This window comes from Bidens hawaiensis, unplaced genomic scaffold (assembly GCF_021521415.1).
Source record: "Bidens hawaiensis isolate Kalapana, Puna unplaced genomic scaffold, B.hawaiensis_p1.1 tig00038453_1, whole genome shotgun sequence".
Classification (NCBI taxonomy): domain Eukaryota; kingdom Viridiplantae; phylum Streptophyta; class Magnoliopsida; order Asterales; family Asteraceae; genus Bidens; species Bidens hawaiensis.
The window spans coordinates 163,922-172,874 of record NW_027496740.1 but is presented as its reverse complement, the minus strand read 5'-3'; the positions used below and the strand labels follow the sequence as shown (position 1 = coordinate 172,874).

General features: G+C 38.0%; 1 pseudogene; it reads right to left on the bottom strand.

The window, feature by feature from the left end:
• Positions 1 to 583: 583 nt before the first annotated feature.
• On the bottom strand, positions 584 to 2,212 carry LOC143590307 (UDP-glycosyltransferase 71E1 pseudogene; annotated as a pseudogene).
• Between the last annotated feature and the right edge of the window lie 6,741 nt (positions 2,213 to 8,953).

Genomic DNA, 8,953 nt, shown 5'->3' with positions numbered 1-8,953 from the left:
AGTTTTGTATTTCTCCCCAAATTGAAAAAGATAAATCAAGGACAAAAAGTACTAAACGTACACTGATTGAAAAAAACTACACATGCAGTCTGCCCACTACAACATAAAGTAACTAGAAATCACTGCTCATTAATGACGACGGAAGAGGGAAAAAATAAAACAAAAACATACTTCCTCCGTCCAATTATAAGTGTCATAGTTTGACTTTTCAAGTCTTTCTTTTGCAACCTTGACTGTAAATATTTTTGTTTGTATCATATAATACTTGATGAAAATTATATCAATGTAAACTACATTTAAAATCCAATCCATTCATATATTTTACATCAAGTATTATATAACACAAACAAAAATATTGTCGATCAAAATTAAATAAAAAAGACTTAAAAAATCAAACTAAAACAGTTATAATAAAACAGAGGGAGTACACTGCAATTGCATCCAGTCATGTATAGGTGACCATCACGGGATGTTGAAAGATTTAAAACGCTAAGATAGAAATAATAATTTAATGCAAGTGTAAGATGAGTGGCGGAGAGATGGCTGTGGATTATGAAATAAAAAATGTAGCCACGTAGTTAAAAGAAACTTCTTATAACACTAGACTAGGCACAAAACAAATTACTCAAAAACAGAAAAGCATATATATAATCTACATCTTAAGTCCTTACATATTCATTACATGGTCGATGAAATTCTCAATAGACGCATGAGAAGATCCACCATCAACAAGTGCATGCCTACTCTTCTCTTTCATGTCTTTCACCTTCTTTCTTAACTCAGCATCACTCATCAACTTCCTAATCCCGCCTTCAATCTCTTCCGTCTTCACCAGTATCACCTCGTTGTCACCGCCTTCTTTCCTACTCATCCGGTAATCCATCCTAATCTCCGTCGCAATCCCAAGCTCCACCACGAGCTCAAAAGCGTTCAGCTGCTGTTCCGCGTATAATGGCCAAGCCGCCATGGGAACCCCAAACCATATACTCTCCAACGTCGAGTTCCACCCACAGTGCGACACAAACCCACCAACTGACGGGTGGGCCAACACTGCGGTCTGCGGGGCCCACCCTATCACTTTCCCCAAACCGGATGTGCGTTCAAGGAAGCCCTCGGGAAGGACCTCTTCAAAGTTGTCATAATCCTTGGGAAACTCCATCTTTCCTTTGGCCGGTGGCCTACGGAGTGACCACAGAAACCTGTGTCCACTCCGTTCAAGGGCCACCGCTATTTCCTTCACTTGTTCCTCGTTGAAGCCTCCCATGCTTCCGAAGCACAAGAACACCACCGAGCTATCTGGCTGTTCGTTTAGCCACCTCATAATCTCGTCGGTTTTACAGTCATTGTTCTTGTTCTCTAAGTTTACTATCGGACCTACCGGATACACTAGAGGGATGTCTGGACTACTGCTTAAAAGTTTCTCTAGTGGATGTGTTTCCAGATCTTGAAACGTATTTACTAGAATACCCTTCGACTCACGGAACCTTGTAGTGATATCGAGAAACCATTTGGACCCGCCTTCCTTATCAAACAAAACTCCGGGTAAAACCTTAGCCGGTACCGGGTTAACAAAACCCGGTACAGGCAACTCGGTTTCCGAGTTTTTCAACTCGGTTACATCAAAGCCCTCATCGTCCCGCTTGGCCTCCAGGTAAAACATAAGCCCAAGCGAAGAGGCTCCGGATGTGAAATAAGTGTAAGCTGGAGCTCCAAACTCGTTGGCGACATCAATCATGCCTACACAAAACATGTCAACAACGAAACCAACAAGTCTAGCTGTTCCAGACTCGGTGATGCCTCGGACAATGTCTCTAACATGCGGCTTGTGGTGTTCGACAAAGGCGGACAAGAAGGTTGCGGGTGAGATGAGAGCCATAGTGGACTCATCGCATGGGATATCGATGAAGCGGAGACGGGGAACACTTGGGCGGGTTTCGGCTGCGTGTTTCGAGAAGTTCATTATGATGATGGTGCCTGAAAGTCGTTGGTCATGGTTAAGGAGAAGCTTTGCAAGCTCTAGCGTTGGTGGCAGGTGGCCGGCTCCGGGTGATGGGATGAAAACAAGCTCTGAGGTCAACATGTGTTAGTGTTTGTGATTGGCATGGAATGAAGTTGCAAGTCCAAGATGATAGATTTGTAGTGGTTGAAAAGACGTCAGGGCTTAAGTCATCTGTTTAACTTTTGTTTTCTTGTACAGCAAGCATATGCTTAAAGATCTGGCAGTTGGGAAATTGGTTTTTACTTCTTTTGTTTTATTTTTAGTTTGAAAGAAAATATATGTGGTCGTTAGCTATGTTAGCTTGTCGTGGAAAAATGAACTTGAACAAGTCAAATCATAGCACTAATATAAGTAACACCCCTCGTCATATATTGTAGAAATTAGCAAGCTTATCCATATCTAGCATGGGTACACAATTAATGTTTACGTGGTTTATACTCTATACTATTTGGTCCCGTACTACCTTTAGTTTCTCACATCAACAACCTTACAAATTCTTTTAAACGATAATTTATTAGAAAAGAAACAGCACATGTCCAGGGTCCAGATATATGACTATTAACACACTATACAAGCAAACAAACAACCACCGCATAATGAATCGGACAGAGATAGCCCTCGGTATGGAAGGTGTCAATTTTCACAAGGCAGACAAAATAGTTTACTTTGAGTGGCGTCCAATTATTTCAATGGAACTACCACAAATCTGGGATAGTGGTGTTTATCGGTTTGGTTAATGATTTATTCGAATGCCGGTTACACTACTACATGAACAAATATTAGCTACAGATTTTCCTATGGAAAAATTCGGTCGCATATTATGCTACGAATGAGCTAGGAACGCATTTTGCTATGATCTAGCTACATATATTCCTTTCCCAATAAAAATCCGTAGCAAATTTCATAGCAAACTTGAGAAAGTAAATATAACAAAAATAACATCATAAAATCTGTATTAAAATCAATAATTAACTTTGTTGGACGTAATTTCAGACTCCAAGTCACAAGTCGGTGAACTTGAGGGACCAATGTTGACAAGTCGGTCATATTTGGTTATGTTTTCTAATTACATTATGTTTTCTACTTGTATTGTAATTATATTAGGTAATGTCTTGGCTAGCAAGTTATGTTAGTCCTATATAAACCGATGTATGATTAGACATTAGAGATTGTGGCCTATGAGATGCAACCGAGTTTAGGGTTCATCCAAGTGACACACACGTGATCGATGTAACCGAGTTAGGGTTCGTCTAGATGTAACCGAGTTAGGGTTCATTAAGAGTCAAACCGAGTTAGGGTTTGAGGGTTGTAATCAGTTTCTTTTAGTTATATTTTCTGATTAATATAAACGAGAGTTAGTCGTTTAATATGTGTGCTGATTATCGATCCGGGACTTGAAGCTTGAGAAAATAAGTATCCTATAAATAACAACAAAAAATTTAATTTCAAAATACATAGTAAAACTTGAGAAAACAAGTATCCGAAATCTAACTTCATAAAATCCATAACAAATATGAGAAAATAAATAGTTAATATATAACTAAACAAATTCTTAGCAAAGTATATGGCAAAAATTTTTAAAAGAAAAAAAAAAGAAAGAAATATAAAAACTAATTCAAAAGAATCCGTAGCACAATCGAGAAGTAAAGTATTTAAAAAATAGTAGCAAAATTAACAAATACAGAATCTGATAATATAATTTGATAAAAGGAGTAGAAAAACTAATAAGATAAATATAAAATAAATAAGAAACTTTAACAAAAGCTCGTAGCAAAAATAAAGAAACAGCTTCTTTAAATGAAAATATCGTGGGGTATATATCAATTCAAAAGAAACAGCTTCTTTTGAATTTGATGAGCCTGCACTCAATTCTGTGATAAAACACTATATGTATATATCAATCTATGGTTGGTCACTAACTATTTATATAGTTAAGCGTTTTTATTTTATACATTATGCGGGTACATAAGTTCAACGTTTGCTTTGAAGTTCAAAACGTAGTACCGCTATAGACTTATGCTAACAAGACAATAAACAATGTTATCTTGTTTCTATGTTATTTCCTTAAGACTATATGTAATGTGTAAAATGTTTTAATGTGATGAATGAATATTATAACTTTAATTACGATGTGATATAAATTATAAATATTTTTTATATTAATATTCCCTATGATTATTTTGAGCTAGTTTTTATTTAATTCTACTTGGTTCAGGTTCATTATTAAATTTCATAGGTTGAAAGTGTTAACGAGCTAAAACAATATAATTAAGCTAAATAAGAGATGCAAATATATCAAAAGAAGTTAAACAGTCAGATTTTAAATCTAATTTTGCATTATAATGCAAACAATAAAGATGAATGAATTAAATCTCATTAGCTCACATCAAGTAATCTCCCGCTTGTGGTCTAGTGGTAGGAAGACTTTGTTTCTCCACTAGAGACCCAAGTTCAATCCCTACTTGTGTCTCTTTCGGTGGATATTGGTAACGAAGGACTTGAGCTAGACCATGCGAGATTGTTAGTTTGGATCCCGAGCCCTCCCGGGTTCTCATTCCACCTTGTGTTACGCCATAGAGTTCTGTTCTTGTGGCGACACAACGACTGTCAAGTGGCAGCCGATGGTATGGTTTCCCGGGGGAACGCCAAAGACAAACTCTGAAGCCAACATGGACCTGGTTAAGACAACACAGTCTGGCTTGAGTGAGGCAATGGGGCTATATAAATTAGAAAGTGCGATGACCTAAACACCAAAAATAAAGTCGTTCTAAAGAAAACTCATATCACGTAAAACAAAATTGAACAACAAAACCCCTTTAATCATTGAAATTGATTCAGGGTTTTTGTTTATATGATGAAAACAAACAACTTTCATGTTCACAATTTACCTGGAAAGCTTGAGGAACTTGGAGAATCGTGATGTGATGGGAAGAAACGTTGACTCTTGGAAAGTCAAATTATTAAGAACTTGATATTGAAGCACTTATGGATGGTTTTTGGGAGTAAGAATCGATAATAAAGAAATAATGTTTAGGGAGGTTGGTTTATATAGCAAATTCGTTTACAACTCGTTAATTGATAAGATTTGGAGAATCACTCCTGTAAGGAAGAAAATAAACATAAAAGAGCCAAATGATCTCAACTTGGGGATTAAGTTACTGGCTTTAGTGTTAGGAACATGTCCACATTCGTTTTCTTAGAGAAAAATCGAATAAAAAGACGAATTAGACAAGATCTCCAACTATAATCGAGTAAAGTCGTTTATAAAATGAAAACTGCAGAACTACTACTTGGTAGCGTATTGTGACCAGGATGAAGCTTCATCGTAACCTAGTTTGACGGGTCAACTCGTTGAACAATTTGTTTAAATAACACAATTAACCCATGAACTTGACTAAATGCAATTATAAACACCTGTTTAATATATTTGAGGATTATTTAACATATCTAAAATACTTTGATAATATAAATGAACAATTTTTTTTATATAATTAATGTAAATGAAAATAATTAACAATAATTTATATCCAAACCAAAAATTTAAGCAGATCGTGTTTTCGGGTTCAAAAAATGACAAATCTTACATAATTCTTCCAAAGAGGTTGAAAGAGGTGATAAAGGTGCTTGTACTTCAGGTACGGCTACAAAAAGGTGGTTGTGGAGGAAGAGTCAAATAGTGACGGGTCTGATGATGATGAGGAAGAAAACAAGCATGATGAGGGTGATGATGGCGTTAATGATCATGATAACGATGATGATAATGGTGGTGATGGCAATGCGGGTGTTGGAAATGTAGAGGGTGAGACTTCAACTGTTGATGCCGAAGGGCAATTTAAAGATCCTGAGATTGAAAGACGTCACAAGGAGGACCAAGATATGGAGAAGATGGCGGAAGAATAGATCAAAGGAATTCAAGGTAAAAATGTCCCGTGGTCCTTTATCTCCTGTAGTGGGCATTATAGATTCAATATATGTGCTGGCTACATTGGATGGACCTGTCGAAGATACCGCTGGTCCCTCTCAGACACTCTTCGACCATGAAGTGTCGAGTGCTCTAGTTGAAGGGGAAAGACCTCATATTCAAAAGAGAAAGTGGATCGGGATTAGTGATCGATGGGGCTTCATAGACCAAAACGATCTCTTTCATGATGCTAGTCAAATTCTCTTTAGCATAAGGGATCATGTCAATGAATGCTGGGTAATTCGAAGGGCAAATGGTGATCTTACGTATCTTCCCACACCTAATTGCACACTTCGTCTGAAATGGAATTTAAACCACTTTTTAAGACAAGAGGATGATGCCACGGGATTTGCTCATTAGTACAAAAGTAACATAAAAAAATGGAAGCCAAGAAAAACTTAGAAAACTACAAAGTTAAGGAAAGAAGTTCCCTCACCTCACCGAGATCAATAAATACATTGAAAATTTAAGAGACGTCTGGAAGTACAAGATGGCCTACCAGTGGACCTATTGTTTATCACAGATGCTTTTGAGGATGACATGTTTGATCCACTGAATGGATGGACTTTTGATGACAGTTGTGTAGTACAATGGTGGAATTTGTGACATCTGCCCCGATCCGACCCGACCCAGGTACCCGTTTCTCTGACCCGATCTCTTTCTTTTATGATTTAATATTTATACTTATATTTTACTTTTAAATAATAATATATATTTTCCTTCCCGCCTCTTTCTCTCTCTTTCTTTCCGCCGTTCCGTCCCTCTCCTTCTCTCTTTCCGCCTTCTTTTCCCTCTTGTCGCCGTCCCGCCCTTAAGCCTTGTTTCCCTCTTTTTCTTCTAACTCTTTTGTTCCTTCTCGCCTAAGGTTGTCTGCGCAGACCCCTTGCAAGGAAGCCTGCGTGAAGACCACCTGTTTCAGCGATTCGCGAGACGAACTCTTCTCGCAGCGCGCTAAGAATTGTAATTCTTCTCGCAGCGCGCTAAGAACGGTAGTTCTTCCCGCGACGCGCTAAGGATTTGTAGTTCTTCTCGCAGCGCGCTAAGATTCGTAGTTCATCCCTCGACGCGCGAAGAATTATAGTTCTTCCCGCGGCGCGCTAGGAATTTTAGTTCCTCCCGCGGCGCGCTAAGAAATGTGATTCTTCCCGCGACGCGCTTAGAAATGAAGTTCTTTCCGCGACGCGTTAAGGTTGGTTCTGTCTGCCTTCGCGCTCGCGCTCTCTTGACCTTCTGTGTCTGCCTTCGCGCCTTAGCCTTCTCGCGCTGAACCCTTTGAGTTTTCTTCTGTTGAATCTAGCCGTTGCTTTTGTGTTGACTTATCTTTTGAGCTGTTGACCTAATCTGCTTTATGTCTGAAAAGCCACTTTTGGCGCAGCATGCGCACCAACCCCATTGGTTGACAGAAAAAGTGACTGACATTATCTTTTGAGATCTGCTTTTGCCATGCTTGACCAGTACCTTTATCTGACCCGCCCATGCTTTTTACTGTTCCCTGACAGCTTTATCTTGCCCCCTGCAGCTGCCATATCTTTTGATATCTTTTACTTGCTTTTGATATCTTTTGTTATCTTTTGTTTTGTCTTGTTCTGTTTGTCTTGAGATCCTTTCCCCTTTTCTAGGGATTGTGTCTCCTAGGGTTTTCTCTATAAATAATAATAGTAATATTTTCTTAACACTACACACACAAAACACTTAATCTCTCCTGTTTTCCTTGCTCTCTGCCGCCTCCCTCTCTGCCTCCGTCTTCCTCACTGTTCTGCCCTGCTTTTCCGGTAATATATATATATATAATAATTTACTTACTAATTATGCTAACTTATAATCAAGACTTAACCCAATCATTAAAACAATAATCTTATTTATAGGTTAACTTGTGCTTGTTTAAAGTTGGTTCTTGCTTTATCTTACACCGCATCGTTTATCAAGTGAGTAATCTCGTATCTAATCCCTTTTTACTTTTAATGTTTTGGGATGTTCATGTGTTCGTACAAACTCGAGTCTTAAACTTGTTTATGAACTTTAGTCGCGCAGTATCCCATGTGTTGAGGACGTTTACTTGGCTGTTTATTTGTATGTGTGTATCATTAACCGCTTTGTTCGGCCTATTCCGAAGTTTTCATGGATCCATTAGATGAACACGGGAGACCTATCGTTTACGGTTTTCTTTGTTTACACTTGCACAGATGTTTTCTCGTTTTTGTGCTCAATTGGGAGCACGGATTGAACTATGAACTATGAACTATGATCTATTTAGGCTTGATCACAATCTGATTGCACCCTTGTTAAACACCAGACATACACGTGTTGCGCGCAGATTTATGATTATCTATGTATTGTATTAAACTTGATTTCTCACCAACACGCAAGTGTTTGACGTTTATTTTAACACATGTTCAGGTTTGCAGTAGCTGTTTTGGAGCTTGTGGACACGTAGGAAGTTTTCTTTATTTGGACCTAGATTAAAATGTAACAAGACAAGTTTTTGCTGTTCGAATATTATGATTTATAATATATTGATTTATGTTGATTTATGTTATCTTGTTTACTTTGCACGTGCGCGAATGAATGTATTTATTAAATATTGACACCCAATAGTGTCACGAGTAATGAAACAATATGTGGCGCCCCGATGTATAATCCGCCTTTGGTCGGGGTGTTATAGATTGGTATCAGAGCTCGTTGACTTTAGGATAGGTGGTTAGACGTAACGGCCTAGAATACCTAAGAGTCCCTTCTCGCGCATGAGAGAAATCTCATGTTTGCGCGCTTATTGTTAATTACTCGTTATTTATGAATATGCTCGCGCTTACGCAGTATATGATTTTATGTTTTATTTCGCGATATTTCGATTTTTGTTGAATTTCGATTTTTATTGATTTTTCTTACATATTCGTTTGTTGGGTTTGAAAATCCGAAAAGTCATGGTGATACATGAATAGTTGATTTTCAATTTCCATTTACGATTATGTTCTGAGGTTGGAGACTTGAAAAGT